Source organism: Urocitellus parryii, chromosome 2 (assembly GCF_045843805.1).
Source record: "Urocitellus parryii isolate mUroPar1 chromosome 2, mUroPar1.hap1, whole genome shotgun sequence".
NCBI lineage: Eukaryota > Metazoa > Chordata > Mammalia > Rodentia > Sciuridae > Urocitellus > Urocitellus parryii.
In genome coordinates, this window is record NC_135532.1 from 112,711,274 (window position 1) to 112,733,164 (window position 21,891).

The 21,891-nt window shown below is 46.8% G+C and overlaps 1 pseudogene; it reads left to right on the forward strand.

Moving 5' to 3' along the window:
• The first annotated feature begins 13,736 nt into the window (after positions 1–13,736).
• Positions 13,737–14,753, forward strand: LOC113185726 (P2Y purinoceptor 4-like; annotated as a pseudogene).
• The last annotated feature ends 7,138 nt before the right edge of the window (positions 14,754–21,891 follow it).

A 21,891-nucleotide genomic window follows, 5' to 3' on the forward strand; every position in this document is an offset into this window, starting at 1 on the left:
AGGAGTTGCCCCATAGGAGGAAGGTATAACAAAGTTAGGTATCAAAGGAATAGAACACCAGATATTTGCCCACGATGCCGTAGAGGGAGACACTGGGCTAATGAATGCCATTCTCAAACCACCATAGAGGGTACTCCATTATCAAAAAATGGACAAGGACCAGGTGGTTACCCACGATATCGTGGAGAAAGGCATCAGGCTCCATTGCCAAAAAACGGACAGGGGGGCCCAATGCTCCGGGGCCCACGACCACAAATGTACGGGGCACTGGAGGAACCCAGAAAAACCATGGAGGAACCCAGCAACCCCATCAGGGTAGTACCCAGGACACATTATCCATCCGATCTCTCATCAGACGAACCAGAGGGAGCACAGGGTTGGACATCTGCGCCTCCGCCAGAGCAGTACTAACTCCAGAGATGGGAGTTCAAATCATTCCCACAGGAGTAAAAGGACCTCTTCCCAAAGGAACAGTAGGCTTATTGTTAGGACGTAGTTCTTCTACGCTAAAAGGACTTATGATAAGTCCCAGGGTAATTGATCCCGATTATGAAGGTGAAATAAAAATTATAGCTAGTTCTCCAAAGGGTATATCAGTAATTTCACCAGGAGATAGAATAGCACAGTTATTAATAATATCCAGCCTACATGATAAATTTTCCAGTACTACTATGGAAAGAGGTTCCAGGGGATTAGGCTCCACAGGTGTAGATTGGGCTATGCTGTCTTTGAATTTAGATTCTCGCCCAATGCTAAAACTAAATATTCAAGGACATGAATTTAATGGGCTACTGGATACAGGTGCAGACCTTAGCATCATATCTCGTCAAGAATGGCCAAAACATTGGCCATTACAACAAGCCACTCAAACGCTTCGAGGCCTAGGAGTGGCAACTAATCCCCATAGAAGTGCAATGGTCTTAGATTGGAAGGATCCTGAAGGATGTGAAGGAACTATACAGCCATATGTATTGGATCATCTTCCCGTAAATTTATGGGGACGAGATGTCTTAGATCAATTAGGTTTGACATTAACAAATAATATCAATCAAAATGCACCCACTATTATGGCTAGACAAGGTTTTAGGAAAGGAAAAAGATTAGAAAAACAAGAACAAGGTATAGCAGCACCAATACAAATAGATCAAAGAATAAATAGACATGGACTGGGTTTTCAGAAGGGGTCACTGAGGCAATAAAAATCACTTGGAAATCAGATAGACCAGTATGGGTTTCTCAGTGGCCCCTGACTAAAGAAAAGATACAAGCAGCCCATGACCTGGTCAAACAACAATTAGCGGAGGGACATATACAACCTTCTGTATCTCCCTATAATACTCCCATTTTTGTCATTAAAAAGAAATCTGGTAAATGGAGATTATTACAAGATTTAAGAGCCATTAATAATGAGATGGTTATTATGGGACCTGCTCAATCAGGGATTCCTCAATTGTCTGCTTTACCAAAAACCTGGTATGTTTTAGCTATAGATATTAAAGATTGTTTCTTTTCAATTCCAATTCATCCTGAGGATAGTCCACATTTTGCATTTACTATCCCTGCACTGAATCATGAAGGTCCTGATCAGAGATATGAATGGAAAGTGCTCCCTCAAGGGATGGCTAACAGCCCAACTATGTGTCAAATTTATGTTAATAAAGCAATCCAGCCACTTAGAAATCAAAATCCTGAACTACAAATATTTCACTATATGGATGATGTATTGTTAGCACACAAAGATAAAAACACATTGTTGGAATGTTATGCCACACTTACAAACTTATTAAAAAATTATAATCTAGAGATAGCAATAGATAAAGTACAATTAAATTTTCCAATTAATTATTTAGGAGTTCTATTATCCTCAACCATGGTCCGTCCACCTAAAATTCAAATACGAGTAGATCAACTCAAATCGCTTAATGACTTTCAAAAGTTGTTGGGAGATATAAATTGGATAAGGCCTTATCTAGGCATACCAACAGGAGAGTTGGGACCTTTATTTGATATCCTAAAAGGTCCATCAGATCCAAATTCACCCCGCATATTAACTCCTGAAGCAAGAAAGGCATTAAAAATTATTGAAACATATATGGAAAATATGCATTTGGACAGAATTGATATAAGTTTGCCTTTATTATTCATTGTAATACCAACAAAAAATATTCCTACAGGAGTATTTTGGCAGGAAGGTCCATTATTGTGGATACATTTATCTTACTCTCCTAACACTATTCTTACTAGGTATCCTGAGGCTGTAGGACAATTAATACTGAAAGGAATAAAAGCAGCAAAGGGAGTGTTTGGAATTTCTCCCAATAAAATTATTACTCCATATACTATGGAGCAAATTGATGAGTTAGCTAATGAGTTAAATACATGGGCAATAATCATATGTAAATCAAATGTTTCATTTGATAATCATTTACCATCTAATCCTTTGTTGTCTTTTTGGTCTAAGCATCCTGTAGTTTTTCCTAAAATGACAAGAAAAACACCTATCGTGAATGCTCCAAATATATTCACTGATGGGTCTAATAATGGTACAGCAGCAGTAGTTACCCCTGATCAAACTTTTACATTTTTAGTTCCCAAACAATCAGCTCAAAAGGTAGAGCTCAATGCAGTTTTACAAGCTTTTGTGATGTTTAAAGATTCTGTATTTAATTTATTTTCTGATAGTCAGTATATAGTTAATGCTATAATATCCCTTGAAGATGCTGGTAGGATTTCCCCTTCCTCTACTGTTTTCTCTTTGTTTTCCACTATACAAAGTCTAATCTGGGATAGAAAAGATCCATTCTTTATAGGACATATCAGGGCACATACAGGATTGCCTGGAGCCCTTAGTTTGGGCAATGATTTAGCAGATAAAACTACACATGATATACATATTTTTTCTACTGTAGAAGAAGCTACAAATTTTCATAAAAGGTTTCACGTTAATGCTAATACTTTACAAAAACGTTTTAAAATAACTAAGGAACAAGCCAGACATATAATAAAACAATGTCAAAATTGTGTGACCTTTTTACCACAAGTTAATCTTGGAGTCAATCCTAGAGGACTGATACCTAACCATATTTGGCAGATGGACGTCACACACTTGCCAGAATTTGGAAAATTAAAATATTTACATGTTACAGTTGATACTTCTTCCGGATTTTTGATGGGCTCCCTTCATGCCGGAGAAAAAACTAAAGATGTTATAGCTCATTGCTTACAAAATTTTGCCACTGTGGGTGTTCCTAAACAGTTAAAAACTGATAATGGTCCTGGTTACACTTCTAACTCTTTTAAACAATTTTGCTCATCTTTTGGTATTACTCATATAACAGGAATCCCATACAATCCACAGGGGCAAGGCATAGTTGAAAGAGCTCATCAAACTATTAAAACGTACTTATTAAAGCAAAAAGAGGAAATTGGAAAGGGGTATATATCCCCCAAAGATAAACTTAAAATAACCCTTTTTACTCTAAACTTTCTAAATTTGGATTCATCAGGACTTAGTGCTGCGGAAAGACATATGTATCCGAAAAATGTACATAAGCCTAAGGTACTTTGGAAAGATATTCTAACAGGACAATGGAAAGGTCCCGACCCAGTTATTGTCTGGAGTAGGGGTTCCGTTTGTGTGTTCCCACAGGGAGAACAGCAGCCGATTTGGATTCCAGAGAGGTTAACCAAAACAATTTCTACAGAAAAAGAAGATGATTTGACTGAAATCCATAACAGCTGATATCCAGAGCTCCAGCTTGGCTATTCTTACATCTGCGACAGTGATTAACCACGGTGCCTTTTTTCAATATCTATTTTATTATTGCATTTTTCCCACATCATAAAGTTCTATTTTATTTTTTGAGCTCATACAAACCTAGGTTAATGTTTTTCTGATCAGTTTTGTTTTTTGACTGTGTTTTATTTTTTGACTGTGGAGTTTCTAAACATTGCAATGGAGATTTCACCTAGGTAAAGCTACAAGGCCTTTATTATTGTCTTATATGTTGTATGTTATGTGCGCACACTTCTGTTTTGTGTTGTATGTCTGTATGTGTGTATGTCCATATATCTTATATGAGGAGCGCTCATGAATAAATGGATCCGAATTTTTTTATTCACGTGATTTTTATGGTTTAATTTAGATTGGGTAAACAGCTGTTGAAAATTGTTTTTATATGTGAACAAATAAGGAGGTTAACAGATCTGTTTGTTTGCTTTCACCTTTCCTTCTCATTATATTTAATAATTCTGTTCAGGATAATGTAAATTGTTGAAAAAATTGTTTTCTTAATGCCTGTTGGAATGTTACATAATTTTTTTCCTAGCATCATTGCCAGAATTCCTATCTTCATCCCAGTGCCGGTGAAGACAAAGATAAAACCATACTACAGCTTCTTCAGTAGCTATCACAACAAACTGTATAAACTGATGCATCAGTGAATAATAACTCAACAAGTAATGCTCAATCAAGGAGTAGATTTACTTTGGGAGGAAATGGACATATTGACAGATTCCTCTACTTTGAACTGCTTGCAGAACTTGCCTGGACTATGTATCACTTGTATGCATTGTGAACTATCTGTTGGTGCAGCGAATTGTGGTAATGCTGGCATCTTTGCTGATGGTGTCACCGGTGGTACAATTTTTCAAAGGAGCCCTCAATTGGCTTGGTGTCATGGCATTTTTCATCCTCCTCCCTTCTACTAGTGATGGTCTAAAATTTGGGGGCCAACAGAGGTGAGGCAAAGAACCTCACCCCCCCATTGGCACCAAGGACAAGTTTGGGGGCCAACAGAGGTGAGGCAAAGAACCTCACCCCCCCACTGGTGCAAAGGCCTATCCACAAGTATGGCTGTATGCTGGACCGGTAGTCAGTGACGGGTATGATCCGATTGCAGTGGTACCAACCTAAGACAGGAGGCTGACGCCTAGAGGTCAGTTCATCCGATGACGGGTAAGGACCATATGTTGAATTGGACTACCTAACAGGCACGGTCCCTAAGCCACATTACTTGTTGTTTAATTAAACAGAAGGGGGGAGATGCTGAGAGCCACAGCCGAGTCTGTATGGCCCCTGGCATTTTGCCAACAGTATTGATTGACAGGCAAGGCGTTAATATCCGCCTCTGCCGCTACTTTTGAGTTCTAGCGCTAATTTTGAGTTCTCGCGCTATTTTTAGTTCTCACGGGGATTCCCCGGGAGTTCCCATTGGTTGGCGAAGGGCAGGAGGAGGGTTTTCCCGGGGAGATTTTTCCGGCTGGGGGTTCCTGGAGGAGCCTCGTGGCTTTTCGGGAGGATTCCCCAGGAGCGTGTGTGAGGTTTTTTCTTGCAGTAGAAAAAATAAAATTTGTTCCTGCTTTAGTGGCTCGTGATTTGTGCCCAGCCAGACTGCGGCAAGAATGCCCAGGGGCTGGGGTTGTGGCTCAGTGGCAGAGCGCTTGCCTAGCATGGATGAGGCACTGGGTTCAATCCTCAGCACCATATAAAAATAAATAAATAAAGGTATTGTGAATCTACTATAAAAATATTAAAAAAAAAAGAATGCCCAGAGAGGGCTAGATGCCAGGATGGAAGAGAAACACAGAAAGGGCTGCACCTGACTCTCAACTGGCACCCAGTGGACGAGAAACAAACCTTCGCCGTCTGCTCCCTTCCAGTTCTAGGCCTCTTTGTCACTGCAGCATAACCTTGTAGAAGCTGACTGGTACAGTTCCTGCAGACAGTAAAAACAAAAGTACTGATGAGCCATGGTGAAATGGCTCAGATCAGACTTCTGGAGGATGAGGACATGCCAAGGTTGACCGGTGTTTCTCTGTAGAGTGTTCACGTGACACAAAACTGCCTTCCGAGCACAGGGTGAAAAGCTTGTTGTGGCATTAACAGGTACTTTCCCCTCATGCTCAAGAGCTCATGCCAAAGGACCTAAGACTGAGCCTGCACTGGAGATGCTCCATCCGCATCTGCTGCCCATAGATGCGCCTGTGTGCTGCACAGGGGGGTCATTACACAGGAGCAGCAGTGAAGCCTGGCCCCCAAGAGCCAGGGCCAAGGGAAGGCTCAAGCCACTTTTCCTCATGCCCATCCACAATGGCAGTTGCCACCAGCCTGCCTCAGAGCCAGCCAGTCATTGGCAGCACATCCAGCAAGGACGTCCACCCTGCAGTGGTAACATGACCCCTAGCAGAGCAAGCCTCTGTCTCCCTCTCAGGCAGCAAACAGGTGAGGCTTCATGGCTGACCCCTGGGGAATACCCACATGTGCATGGTGCTCCTAGGCCCACACACATAAAGAACAAGACAGACACGCTCCCTGCCCCTGATTAACTTATATTTTAGTGGGAGAGGGGACAAAAACCAAGCAAAATTTTAAAAAGCAGATTTTGACAAACATGGAAAGTAAACAAGATGATATAGTCAGAAATTATAGCTCAAATTGTTAGTAGAGAATACGAAGCCCTCTCAGAACTGCTGTAAGCTAAGACCTGAGGCACAAGAGGAATCCAGCCCTGCAGAGGACAGCATAAGGGGCACGGGCAAGGCTCCGAGGCATGAAAGAGGAAGTGGACCATGGCTTTCAAGGAAATGGACTGGTGGTCTGGGTCCTGGGACCAAAGGCCATCAGGACACTAGGGGCTGAATCAAAGCAGGGGAGCCAGACTGTGGGGAAGTGGGACTTCTAGGACACTGGGAGGCAAGAGGTCTTTTTCAGGCCAGCTGATGCTCCTCCACTTTGGGCATGGCTTTGCTGATGCCGAGTTAGATCAAGCCAGGCAAGGCTAGGCACGCCGTACAAAGAACGCTAGTCTCCATGTGCGTCCTATGTGTGAAGGCTTGTGACATCATGAGACTCTGGCTGTGCTCTGAAAACCAGCAGAACCGTGCCCTGCTCAGTCCATCCCAATAGGAAACTTGCAATAAGGGAAAAGCCCTACTGACATACACGGCATCTGCTCCCACCTGTTTTCTCAAAAGTGTCTGGGCCTTGACTACACAGGATGGGTGGGTGTGAGTACATGTGTGCACACATCCCCAACAGGTGCAGGTGCTGGGTTGGCCCATGCCTGAGGGGAGAGTGGATGAGACAAGCGGAGCCTGCAGCAAGGATGCGGCCACAGGGCCCTGAGGTCCACAGGAAGACTCCAGGGGGGACAGTGGGAGGCAGTGGTCTGAGCACCACTCAGACCAGCCTGGCTGCCCACGCAGAGAGGCAGGAGCCCTGGGGTGGGGCTGAAGTGAGCCAGTGAGAGATTACAGAGGCGGAGACCATGGCGACAGGCAGTGGGAGGAAATGGGTGGTCTGAGGGTGAAGAAGGTAAAGAAAACTAGAGAACAGCTTCTTGGGCTTTGCTTCAGCAGCTGACTCACAAGAGTGTCATTTACTAAATGAAGAAGACATAGAATGTCAAATTTGTTGAAAGAGGAGATTGGGGGTTCACCTTCAATCACATTGGGTTGGTAGGATCTCTAAAATACCTGGGCACTGTCAGACAATGCATTGTAAGAGTCTAGAATTCAGAAGACGGCAGAGCTGTCCTTGATAACTGGGAAAAGCAGATACACTGTTCAGAAATTATTATTCTAAAATCACACGATGAATTTTCTCAAATAAACCTACCACCAGAAACCTAAGACAAAGGGGTTTATTGGTTTCTCACTAGAAATTGAGTTTGTGGATTTATGCCGAAAAGCTATGGAATGAAGTCCGTAAGGTCAGTGGCCATGTTGTTGGGCACAGGACGGCTCAGGTGCATAGACCCTTTCTCCTACTCAGGTGGGGGATGTGGCTCAGTGGTTGAGTGCCCAGAGTTCAATCCCCGGTACCCCCCCCAAAAAAAAAATACTGCATTCTGAAAATGCATCCCCAGGATTTTCTATTTCTCACTCAACTCAATACTGTTTCTCATGAAGCCCATGAACTACAGCTTCCACTGCAAGGTCATCCAGGGTGGCTCCACGTGCTACAGGTGATGACAATCCTCCCCTTTCACAATGCACTGAGTGAAGCCACTTGGACAGTGAGTGTAGACATGGAAGGGAAGGGACCTAGAGCTGGGCCCTGATGAAATCCAGGGTCATAAGCCACGTGATACCTGAGTGTGAGAGAAGGAGGTGGCTACTGTGCTCTTTGGTCGGCTTTGCCACCAAGCAGTCTATCCCTTTCTTTTGGTAAGGGAACCCCACGTGTGTTTTAGGAAACCTCCCTCATCCTGAGTGCATGGATTTGGGTGAAGCCAATCCCCTCATGTCTTCAGAGGTGCATTCGGCCAAGACCTTGGCCACTCAATGCATTCCATCCTCCTGGCCACCATGGTTGCTTGAGGAATGGACACGAAGCTCAGGACAAGATTGCAGGACTAACAGGTCCTAATCCCAGCACTTTCTGGTTAAAACACAATTCTCTTGCTGTGTCTGCACATGATTAAATCAAAGAGTGGAGTCTATGGCAAACCATCTGTGTGAAGGGGACAAAGACTTCATGTGACTCTGGAGCCAGCCTGCAGAGACTGGAGCCAGGAAACAGCTCGAGCAGTCCTGTAGCACCGTCTGGGTCCCTGCCTCAGACCACCCACGCCAGCTAATCAGGATGGCACCTTTGGCACAGGTGACTCCCCCAGAAGGAAGTCCTTGGCCAGCGGAGAGGCAGAGAAGAGACTCTTGAAAGAGCGCTCCGTGGATCCATGTGCTGACAGAGGCTCAGGCAAATCAGCAGAGTCCCAGAGGGCTTGACCACAGAGCCCCTGGGAGCCTTGACCAGAGCAGCCTCTCAGTGCAGCTAGGTCACGCTCCAAAGTGGCTTCTCTTTGATCGTGTGGAACACAAGGAGCCCTGGACAGAGAACCAGGATCTGGAATCCAGCCACCAGTTGAGAACTTTGGGCAGGTTCCTCACCCACTCCTTGGGGGTCAGCAGTCCCTGCATCTATAGGGGTCTGCAGTGCCTGCCTGGCACCAGCAACCCGCACTCTAAAGTCTCAGTGTTGTACTATGTTCCACAGACGCCTGCCATGCTGCAGTGGAGGAGAAGCGCCCCCAGTCTCCCGGGTTCCATTAGCATTCTCTCCCATCTCGCTAGCCACGAATCTCTTCTGCTCCCTCTTCACCTCCCCATAGCCATTTGGATGAAAGCCACATCGCTGCTCTGGAAGCAAGCAGCACCTACTCAGCAAGCAGCACCTACCCTGGAAATCCTGCCAAGCCCCTCTGTGATCAAGCACAGTGACAGTGTCTCCACAGGTCCACTCCACCCCGGGGCTCTCCACCAGTGTCTGCACGTGGCCCCTCTGCCCCGGGGTCTGTGCCACATGTCTGTAGCCCTCTCCACCCAGAGGATTCCGTGCCACATGTCTGTGTGCCCTCTCTACCCAGAGGAATCTATGCCACATGTCTGTGTGCCCTCACCACCCAGGGGACTCCATGCCACAGTGCCTCTGTGTGTCCTCTCAGTCCCGGGGACTCTGTCCCACTTCTGCTCTCATCATTGCTCTCACTGTTGGCCAAAGGTCCAAGGGTGGGCTCATGGTGTTTCCAGGAGAGTCTCCTAGGCCTTTGAACCTCAGAAAAGCAAAGGCTTTTGCCAGTTGGCTCTCATTCCTGGCAGTCTTTTCTAAGAGTGCTGGGTGTGCACCAATCTCCACATCACACCACAGACAGTCCCACTGCAGTTGATATGGCCAGAAACAAGACATGCACAAAAGGTCCGTGGCCATCGAAATGCATTCCTCTTAGTAGCTGAGTTGGGAGCAGGACAAGAGAGGTTAACTCTTCCACAGGGTAACACCACATAGATCAGCATGAGCAATGAGGTTTTGATTTCCCTGAGTCAGCTGTAAAAATACTGTTGACTTCATGGTCGATACATTATAGATTACCATATTTATGTCAGAACACATTGGCATGAAAATAAATCTGTGAAGATTTTAACACATGAGCCTGAGTTTAAATAAGTGCTCTTCCCTGTGTTTCACTGTGGACTAGCCTCCAGCTATTGTACTAAACATGAAATCAAGGCCCATTTTCATTCTCCATGACTCCGGCTTCTGTTTTGTCTTGTGTCTAATCAGATTCAAAAATATCTGCTTTGTTCTTTTACCATAAACATACATAACTGCCTGCCATCATTAATAGGACTGTCAACTCACACTTGTGGTGTACGCATGAACAAAATATCTCTGACTGGTACAAATTAACAAATGAAACTTTGCACTGGAGACCAGCTTATATATTACATCCATACTTGTTCAATAGTCCTGAGAAAGTCCTATTAGGTGTTTTAGAAAGCAAGCTTATATTTTAGAAATTATTGAAGGAAAGGGGGGTGAAATGAAATTCATTATCTTCAGCACGTCTTTCCGATGCTCTGTTCTCAGAGGGACTCAGGTGAGTCTCCAAAGACACTTCAGGGAGAGCAGCCCTAAGTATTCCTCCACTAAGTGTGGGCCTGCTCCCACCTCCTGGCCATCACACCAGCCACAGGCTTTCTGCAGGGCCAGCCAAGGTGGCCTAGCTGCTGCCACCATCCCCAGGCAGGACCCTTGGGGAATGCCCAGCCATCAGTGCCGGGAGAGTTTCTTTGACTCCTGGGCAGAGTGAGAAATCTATAGCAGGAGCAGAAGCCAAAGGGTGCCCAGAGGGAAGGGAGAATCAGGAGGCAGAAACTGGAGACAGAAGCAATGAGGTAGAGAAATGACAGAAGCATCCGGAAGGCATGGGTCAGGAGGGGCAGGAAGGCCTCTCTTGTCTTTAGACAATTCTGTGCTCAGCAGTCCCTCTCATCTGTGGGCATGTGTTCAGGACCCTGTGGAGGCCTGAAGCTGTGGCGGTCATCTGCCCTCTCCACACTGCTCCTACACACTCCAGCCTCGGATGACGTCTCAGATACAAATCAAGCCCAGTAGAGATCAGCAGCGCAATGACAGAACAATCAGAGCAACACTCTGGGGTGGAAGTGTGTGACTGGGGACATTGTCAAGGACAGGAGGGAGCCTTGAACACAAGCCCTTGAGGGCAGGGAGGACAGCCCTGCAGAGGAGGACTCGCAGGACAGGGCAGGACAGCAAGGGCTCCTTCACACTACGCAGGACCACGCAGTTGGAAACTCGTGAACTGCAACTGAAGGAATCTTCCACTTGAAGTTTCTGAACTGCAGCCAAGCACAGGAAGCCAGACCTTGGGTGTGAAACCGAAAACGAGGGGGACCTCTGGGTTCTGTTCCCTCTTCTCACATGATCTCCAAAGCCAGCCTTCAAGGGGGGCTCTGTCCTCCATCAGGAAAGCAGTGCTCGGGCGACTTGAGGCGTGACTTGCCCTTTTATTTCCAAATCTTACTTTTGGAGGGGGCAGTGGGTGGGGCAGGTAGGTTAAAAACATTCCCTGGAAATCTTGCACTTGGCTAAATTTCAGTTTGATAAAAAGTCCAGGCTTTCCCTCAGTCACCCAAGACGGGGCTTCTGCCTGACCTCCCTGAACTGCAGTTTCTCAGCACCCCTCCCTCAGGGTTTTTGAGGGACCTTTTCTAGCTGTAACTCTCTCTCCTGGTGAACCTGGCAGTAACTGCAAACAGGCGGGGGGGGGGGGAGGGCAGTTCCCTGTGTCCTCCCCAAGTCCCTTTAATCCACAGCTCACCCAGGTCCATTTGCACTGGGAGAGATCTATACAGCCTGTCTGTGGTCTTTACCACCACCCAGTGGTCAGTGCGAAACAGCAGCATATCATCTCCTGGATTTGAAACAAGAAAACCCACTCAAAGTAAAGCACCTGCTACTGTAATCCAATCCTCATTGAATGTACCTGGGGCCTCCATTTAAAGAACCCATTAAAAATAAAATAATGTTGTGACGTTATTGGTTTCCTGATTCATATTTGTAAATTAAGAAATGCATATATGCCAAATAAATACACAGGTAAATAGGTATCAAAAAATGTAGGCATATATTAACATATAAATGAGTAAGGTATGTATATATATATATATACAGATAAATGTTTATCAATGATTTTTGCAGAACAAAAACTTGTAAAAACAAACTTACTGGTTGATGACATTTATGAGACTCCACTAAATGGCTTCATTTGTTAAAGAAAGTCCTCCGGGGGCTGGGAATGCAACTCAGTGGTGAAGTGTGTGCTTAGCTTACACCAAGCCCTGGGCTCCATCCCAAGCTCCACACAAAAGCAGTTCGTTCTCCCGCAGGCAATCACATAGTGCCCCCACATGGCTGAGGGAGGGTCCTCCTCAGTCCCCTGATTCACGTGGTAGCATCTCAGATGCACCCAGGAACCACGCTCCTCCAGCCCAGGTGCCCCTGAGCCAGCCAGGACTCCATTCACCCGTCACTCCAGCCCAGCCCACCATGGTCCTGCTCACAAACGTCCCTCCTTGAGGGGGCTTCATTCCAAAGCTGGTCCCCACCACCCCACCACCCCCAGCACACATTGAACCCTTCAGCTTCCATCCCTTCTATGTGCCCCACACTCTATGCCCCTCACTCTCCTCTGCCTCATGGGCTCCTCTCCCTTCTCCAGGAGCCCCAGTGAGGCCCACTCCGGCCAGCCTTCACTCTATGCCCTTGGGAAGAACTGGCTGTGTCCTGTTTCCACGGCGTTTCATTGACTATTTCCCACATCTTATAATTAGCTGTGCCTGTTACTATCTTCCCCAAAAGACTGGGAGGTTCTGGACAGCAGGGCTGTGTCTTACTCATCTTTATATCCCCAGTTGTCTGACTGAATAAATGCTCAATAACTACTGGTTGACCTTCAGCGAAGTCCCCATTCCTTTGTGTTTGGTAGTTTGTTTTGAGACAGGGTCTCCCTGTGTTGCCCAGGCTGGCCTGAGCTCCTGAGCTCAATGGACCTCCTGCCTCAGCCTCCAGTATGTGCCTCTGCACCTGCTTTCCCTTCCCTGGTTTTGACTGTCTTCCTGAATGTCCAGTCCTAGAACTAAACTTCTCTGGGTTTCCAAGGGCTCCGTGCTGATGAGCTAACTGGCATGCTGACTTCAGGGCTGTGACAGATAAATGAGGTTCCTCCACACAGTCCCCACTGCCACCCAGGCCCACTGACAGGACCTGCTCTGTTGTCAGGGATGGGGATAAGAGACAAGCTGCACCTGGCTTCGTGACTCCAAGTTGTTTTCTTAGACGTCCAGGAGGCTGAGACGGTTAATAAGCAAATCATCCTCAGTATTCAAATAGCAGTTAATAAATCTTGAAAGGAATACAAATCGAGACCCAGCAGAGCCTGCAGGCTTCCCTTCCGGTGGGCATCAGGGACCAGCCATCCGTTGCATAGGGGCCCAAGGTGAGCACCTGACCTGGCAGCATCGCCCCTGGGTTGTCCCAGCTTCTCCTGCTGAAGGGTCCCCCTCCAAGCTTCCTGACTATGCAAAGGGTCCAACAGGAGGAGGAGCTACAGAACGGGCAGTTCAGCGTGCCCTTTAAATGACAGCCCGTCTTTCCCAGGTCATTTGACCTTCCTTCCTATCTCAACCCAGCCTGGAGCAGAGCTTCAGCAAGGTTCCTGGTAAGTCCAGACCCTGATTTTCAGGACTGTCTTGTCTTCAGGTTTCACTTTCCTCCCTGGAGCTAGCTGTGCCCCAAGGGGTTTGCGAGGGGACTTGGGAACAGGGCTGAACCCCAGGTCAGGCAGATACCGAGGCCAGCAGAGGTCATGATGCTGTGCTACCCACTGTCTCCCCCAGGGCACACACATGCTCCTGGAGGGACCTCCCCAGGGATGGAGAAGCTGGGCTCAAATGCCTCGAGGGAACCAGGTCTCTGCCAGTACTCAGAGGACTACAAGCAAGTCTACCTTCCCGTGACCTACAGCGCCATCTTCCTCCTCGGGCTGCCCCTGAATGGCACTGTCCTGTGGCTCTGCTGGCACCAAACCAAGCCCTGGAGTTGTGCCACCACCTACCTGGTGAACCTGATGGTGGCCGACTTGCTCTACGTGCTGACGCTGCCCTTCCTGGTGGCCACCTACAGCCTGGACGACGCCTGGCCCTTCGGGGAGCTGCTCTGCCGGCTTGTGCGCTTCCTCTTCTACTGCAACATCTACAGCAGCATCCTGCTGCTCACCTGCATCTCTGTGCACCGCTTCCTGGGTGTGTGCCACCCGCTGCGATCGCTGCCCTACCGCACCCCCCGGCACGCCCGGCTGGGCGCTGCAGCCTCGTGGACCCTGGTAGTCCTCCAGCTGCTGCCCACACTGGCCTTCTCCCACACAGATCACATCAACGGCCACACCATCTGCTATGACACAACTAACCCCGAGAAGTTCGATGAGTACTTCTCCTACAGCATGGCACTGATGCTGTCCGGCTTCGTCCTTCCCTCAGGGGTCATCCTGGTGTGCTACTCGCTGATGCTCAGGAGCCTGGCCATGCCAGAGGAGACCCTCGAGAGGACAGGCGGCACAGCCCGGGCCAAGTCCATACGGACCATCCTGCTAGTGTGTGGCCTCTTCACCCTCTGCTTCGTGCCCTTCCACGTTGCCCGCTCCTTCTATCTGACCATCCGCTTCCTGAACTTGCAGAACTGCCAGCTCTTGATAGCGGCCAGCCTGGCCTCCAAGATCTGGAGGCCACTGGTGAGCATGAGCAGCTGCCTCAACCCCGTCCTGTACTTCCTGTTGGGGAGCAACAGAGTCAAGTTCCTGCAGAGACTGAGACAGAACCAGGGGGGAGAGCATGCAGCCGGGGCCACCAGAAGGGTGCCCCAGGTAGGGCAGATCTGGGTACTGCCCCGGTGAGTCTGGAGACACATGAGGCCATCTTGACTTGACTGAACAGGGATGAGGGCTGGTGCAGGGTCTCACCCCTCCCAGAGGAGCCCTATCAAAAGGGTGAGAGATTTTAAAATAAGAACAAAAGGGAACCACCAACACACACACACAAAAAAAAAAAAAACTTGCTTTTTTTAAGGAACTGAAAATTTATCTCCCAATTCAGGCCTCAGCTCAAGGGCCATCCTCTCTGCATCCATTTCCACGCACCCGGGTAGTGCTGACTTCCCCCCAACTTGGGCGCTCCCTCTTGAGGTCTAACAGTTTCACTACCTGGATTTGATAACCTGTTTGCTTCTTTGTGGTCCATCTCTTCCCACTGACAGACAGGACACCCACCCCAGCTCTGCAGCAGCCCCGAAGAGGGGCTGCAGGTAGGGCTGAGGGGTGCAGAGCAGATGGAGCCTACCTTGTAAGACACCTTCACAGAGGGGCTCATCCAGCCTCCTGGGCCTTGGAGTCGGACTGTTGTCCCCCATTCACAGAGGAGACTGAAACACCATGAGGCACCAGACTGCCCAATGCCATCCAGCTGGGGCACATGCCCCTAAACACAAAGCTCAGCCATCCTGGGCCAAGTAGGGCATGGTGGCCCAGGCCAGCTCCCTGCAAGAGAGGCTGCCCTCGGCAGGCACCGAGGACACTGGTGCACCTTCAGCTGCGTTAACGGTGCTGTAGTTAGAAGTAAGTTTATTGTGCTGCATGAAAAAGGATTCCCCTCATTTCTACTCAAATGTGATCTCTGTTTATGTTTAAAAAAAAAAAAAAAGCTTTACCACCTGTCCATTCCCTAAGTAAAAATTCAAAAAGTTAGAGCCAAAGCAATCAGAAAAGACAACCTTTCTTGAAAACTCATTTCTAAACAAGGATGATCTGCAAGGACTCCTTAGATGGAATCTCGCATAGCCTAGTAATTCATTATAATCTCCTCTCCATAAGAATCAGAGGGTAGCCCCTCATTCCATCCCACTCTGATTATAGCAATGTCTGAGTAAGCCATGCCTATGCCTAAGTTAAAAATTTTATTCTGGAAGCACAGTTTATTGCTTTCAAGGCCATGCAATAATTAGCACTAGACTAAGTGTTGCTTAGCAGAATTCCTCAGGATAATTGGCTTAATGAATAGGCAGGAATGTTTTCTAATTAGCAGGTCAGCTGTTTCCATACAAATGTTTCTATAGGAGCTGAGCGCTTAGCTGTGTTTGCTCTTCTGAACACTCTCAGCTCTCGTTTTTATTACTAATTTCTGTTCTTTTGGGGAGGCTACAGAAGGAGATTTCAGCCAACTTCATTGCTCCAATTATCACCCCTTACAGTTAATAAGGTTTCATGTTACTGGAGAAGCCGTGCACCAGATGGAAGTTTGGAGCCACCACTCACCCATCAGGCCAACCCCTCTAGTGCCCATCACCTTCCCAACCCCAGAGCAGGAAGAAAATGACCTGGAACCCTCAGGACCCACAGCCTCACCTAAAGAACATCACATATTCCTGGCCAGCCTTCCCACCTTCTGGTCGTGGTTGATATGGGTGCTTGCTATTTCCTTTCTGATCCAGGTGAGACTACTTTTGCTCCTGCTGAGTTTTGTGATCCCACTCAACAGCATAGAGGCATCTATTTTTAACTTCTGGAAAGTTGGGGTCAAATTTAGTTGGCATGGTATCCTGGGTTTTCAGGGACAGGTTTCTTGAGACACCAGAACCAAACCATATCATTGCCTGTGGGGAAAGGACCCCAGTGTGGGTGGAGCTGGGAATCCATGGTCTGACATAGTTAAGAGGAAATTCCCACCTTCCTGGTGATCAGCAAAAATCCACCACCTACTGAAGGGACAAGGACAGCAGGAAAAAGACAAGTTATTCCCAAATGTACCCATTCAAATGTACAGTGCCCACCACTGTAGGGAAACAGGGCTCCTCAACTCTGTCATCCCCTGAGTCCTGAGCACCCTCCATGATTTCCTTGGGTGTTTGGATAGGTTCAAACAAAACTAAAGGCCAAAAAATACTATCATGTTCAAAATGCCACCACTGGAGTTGTAGTGCATGAAAATATGAAGGCCACCTCCATGGCAGAAGTATCGGCCACAGCCCAACAAGTCAGGTGATCTGCTGGCATCTGAGCAGAGCAATATGATCAAAGTTGTGACTGAGAAACTTAACCTGGCAGCCCCATGGTTGAGTGAGTCAGGGGAAAGACAAAAACATCACAGCTAGACTCCTGCAGCCTCCTGAGGTGACCTGCCCTCCCTTCCAGCCCTCCTGCACTACACGCAGGTGTCTTCAAACAGCATTTCCACCAGGTACAGTAGCACACACCTGTAATCCCAGTGGGTCAGGAGACCAAGGCAGGAGGATCATGAGTTCAAAGCCAGCCTCAGCAATTTAGCAAGGCCCTAAGCAACTTAGTGAGACCCTGTCTCTCAATAAAATTCAAAAAAGGCTGGGGATGTGGCTCAGTGGTTAAGTGGCCCTGGGGTCAATCCCCAGTACCAAAAACAAACCAGCTTTTCCCAAATCACCCTTCCAGGGTTAACTGTGTAGGTGAATATTCAAAACCACCGCAGCAAATGACATCTCTGAAGGAGAAGTGAGAAAAAGGAACAGGGACCTACGGTGTACAGAACCATGAGAAGTTCTGACAGCCGAGGGATAGAGTTGCCGTTGAGCCACAGCATAGAAAACCAAATGACTGAACAGTTTCCAGAAAGAGAGAAGTCAAGGACATCACAGGAAATGCCTCATCTGAGGACAAATGTGTATCTCAGCAAAGAACTCAAATACCACTTCTCCCAAGAAGCCCACCTTAACCCCTACCTGCAGTAGGCCCTCTCCCATCAGACTTCTCTAGGTCATCTACCCCCCATAAGTAAGAGAGTCCTGACTCAAGTCCCATGGGCTCACCTCCTACATGATCTAGCAAAGGCAGTGTACTCATGGTGCTTACTAAAACTTTGTAGAATAAATGAATATTCATGATTCTCCGCACACTTTTCCAGAATTACTGCTAAATTCAATTTATGAGTGTGTGCCTATAAAACTAAGGCACAAGTTGTTTGGTATTTATTTGTTCCAACACCCACTAACTTCAATGCAAAGCAATTTCAGAACACTCATTACCTGCAAGCACTCTCGCTTTTTCTGTTAAGTCTGTATTACAAAACAAGAGAAAGGAGACATTTTTCACAAAATTACTTGCAATTAAGCATAACCTGAGCTTATCAACTTGCGTCTTCTCATTATCTTTTACTTTCTCATAAACAAGCTAAATTTCTTTAGAATTTCAATTTCCCAACTTTAGGTTTTGTTGAGGGTTTGCTTCGTTAAATTATATCAAACAACTTCAAAGGTAATGGCTTCTGGAAGAATTCCACTATAAGAGGCAGAACTTACATTCTTGCAGCTAGCTGTAACTGGGCATTTTATAGTGCTTAAATCCCTAAACAAAGCAAAAGCTTCCACCTCGAGAAAATTAAGGAATTGCAGGGTTTGAGAAAGTTCCGCTCTGCAAACAGAGAAACACATTCATAACAGAGGCGCTAGGAGGCTTTGGTCTGGCAAACAAACAGCTTCTATCAGAGACTCCTCTCTCTCTACTTTTGTAGCCTCATTTCTTGCAAGGCTAGGCAGCACCTTTGATTGCAATTGCTCTTGCTACCTGGAATCCATACCTAAATCATTGCAGCCGGGACGCTGCCTGCCCCCCATCCAGTTCCACGGAAACTACTCAACAACACCAAGAATCCCAGATGCAATACATGGACACCACTGACCCTCCCAGGTGACCCTTCCATGCTGTCACTCTTAAGCCACTCCTTCAGCTTCCCGGAGGCAGTGGGCTGTCCCAGGACCATGACCCTGGCTCTCTGCTCATCCCAGCCTCTTCCTGGGCCAGCCCACTGACTCCCTGATGCCCACTGCTGACGTCATCAGACCTCCCTCCAGGGCAATCCTCTTGAATTCCGCACCCACGTTTCTTTCCATTTACGTCCATTCGTGGGTGGCAACCCATATGAGTCTCCTCAAGCCCCACAAAGCCAAAACAAACTCATTTCCTCCCAAGCCTCACCTCACTCCCAGCAAATGGACACATTCTGGCATCTGGACCTCGCCAGGACAGCTGGAGCCTGTGCCTCCTTTCCATCCTCACTGCCGCTGCCTCGGGTCTCTGGTGCCACTGCTCCAACCTGTTACCCATCCTCCGGGTCCAGATTTGGACCCCTCAGCCCCCAATTCACCTCTTCCTACAGCATCTTTCTAAAATGCAAATCTTAACAATCCCCAACATAAAAGACTTCCAGACACACAAAAGATGAAGGCCACAGTCCTGAATGTGCAATTGTGATCCATTTTCAGCCGAAACTCCCAGGTGGTGTTCCGAGACCTTTCCTCCTCATTCTCACCTTACTCTCCTGCCAGGTGAACCACCTGCCACCCTCCACACCACAGCTCCAGGGCTGCTCCAGAGTTCTCCTCGAGGGTCCTGGAAGATCCTGTCCTCTCTGAACCCTAACACCCTAGCCACTGCTTTCTGATGGTCCCCACCACACTGCATCACAGTCTCTGAGCCAGAGCTCTGTCCCCCAACCCATCCATGCAGCACTTGAGTAAGGAGACCCACATGACCTGCATCTCTGGATTGCTGGCTGTTCTCAAGCCCTGGGTTCAATGCTGCCCCACTGAATATAAGAGTTTACGCAGGACCCAGTTCAGCACCCATGTCAGCACCCAGTGCAACAACACTGCAAGCATTGGTGTGGTTTTCCCTGCTACTCTGTTAAGATGCAATCAAAGGCAAGACATACTGATTTCAGAGATTCTAAAACGAAAACCTAAAATCCATGAAATATGTAATATTAAGTTGCTTGACCATAAAAGATTGATGTGCTTAGTCATTAGACTAGGAAGGCATTTTTTTAAAAAAGAAAGAAATCCAGATGATGGAAAATAAACTAAAACTTTAAGACAACGCAAACATCTGCACAGAAGGGAACATAGCATGTCCTAGCAAGCAATGAGAGTATTTTTTCTTTGAGCAATTCATAAGGGAGTTTGCATTCTGGTCGTGGTGTCTGCAGCCACCTATGTCTATATTCAAATTCACAGAACTGTAGGGAGAAGAGCTGGCGGGCAGGAGGAAGAACACACTGCCCAGCACCCCTCAGCACCAGGCATGCAACACGGGAAGACTGTCCCGGGCAAGGTGGGTGACGGAGGGAACTCCCTGAAAGGTAAACCAGACTGTAAAAGAAACCACAGAGACACAGAAGTCAGAAACTTCTAACCGAATTAGAAAAATGTATGTGAGAGACGTGTCAGCTTGGCTGCTGAAGGTCAGGGAAAGGGGCAGAGATAGAAGACAATGCAGAGGATAAAAATATAAATTTTAAAAAATTGACTCAGCAGAACCTGTGGAACAGAGAGGGAGGCTAGCCTTAATGGATACAGAGTTGGTGGGGAAAGCAGTTCAGTAAAAACCAACCAAAAATCACTTGCCCCTGTGATGGATAGTGCAGCCAAACTTGGACCTCTGGTGCTGAAAACACTCCTGGGCTTGGATCTGGTGGCCAGCACGGGAACCATCTATAAGCACCACGCAGCAGCAAGCAGAGGAGGTGACCAGGAGCTCAAGGGAAGTTGCCCAGCCATTGCCTATTATGACTGGGGCTGAACCAGAGTGACTGGAACAGGTGCAAAGAAAATTGTGCCTGGGCCATACAGGGTCCAGATACCAAGGGAGAAGGCTCCCTTGTCACAGGGGCCCCTTTGGAGCTACTGGGAAGATGCCTACAGCAGCCACACAGAGCCTCTGCGCTGCAGGGCAAGTAGCCGGTAATTCACATTCATAGCAGTGAAGGTGAACACTGTGGAGGGTTAGTCTCTATCTCTACACCCCAAAAGGGGATTTTACCAGAGGCCCCAGAGATCCAGACATCCAGCAGAGACCAGCGGGTGTGGATCAAATCCCAAGTACCCACCGACAAAGTAATTCAGCTACGACTAAACCCCAGCTACTGGATCCTCCAATTTAGAACTCTGCACCACCTCCACTACAGGACTACACAAGGTCAGCCCTCCCTCATTCTTCCCACCCAAAACTGGGAGGCTGCAAGCTGAGTGCTACCACAATCAGCTCTGCCTCCTGGCCACATAGCAGCAGCTGGGTGAGGAACAAAGAGGCCTTTGTGTGGGCAATGTTGACCACCTTAGCAGAAACAAGCCCTTTTTTCCCCATTAAGATTTTTTTTCCTTTTTATTTTTCTTTTTTCTTTTTTATTTCTTCTATATCCCACCATTGTTTTTTCACTTTCTTAGCATTTTAAATTTTTTCAAATATAATTTCATTATATTGGGCTGGAGTTGTGACTCAGTGGTAGAGCACTTACCTAACATGTGTGAGACACTGGGTTCGATTCTCAGCACCACATATAAAGGTCCATCGACAACTAATAAAAATATTTTTAAAAAATAATAATAATTTCATTGTATTTTATTATTTTTACATTTACCCGTTCTTCAAAATTCTGCATGTGTGAGTGGGCGTGTGTTCTCACTGTGTGGATAGGTTCAAATATATATTCATGCATATATATATATATATACATATATACTCAAATAATTTTTCTTTCACATTAATTATGTCTTCTACACCTGTTTATGACTTAGCCTTGGTTTGATGTAGGTGGGGTACAGTTATGTGTGGAGTTGTTTGCTTCGACCTTACTTTTGCTTGCTTGTTCATACCTTGGGGTTTTTTCCCTCTTACAGCCCTTTCTTCACCTTCTTGCCCCATTAACAGCCGATTTTTCCTGTTCCTTCTTCCTTTCTTTAATTTTTTGTTACTATACTTAATTTTTTATTCCTCTTTCTTTATAGTCAACTTCTGCTCTCTATCTCCTGTCTCTCCTCTATTCACATTTTTAAATATTTCAAAATTTTTCTTGCCTTTCTACCCTATTTTCTCTTCACCTAAGAAATTGTAACTTCATTAAATAATATAATTATATAGTTTATGTAATTCCTACCCCACTCATGTCTTAATTATTAATAACAGTGGACAATATAATAAACACCTGTGTCCAAATGTCTGATCTACTTCAGTTTTT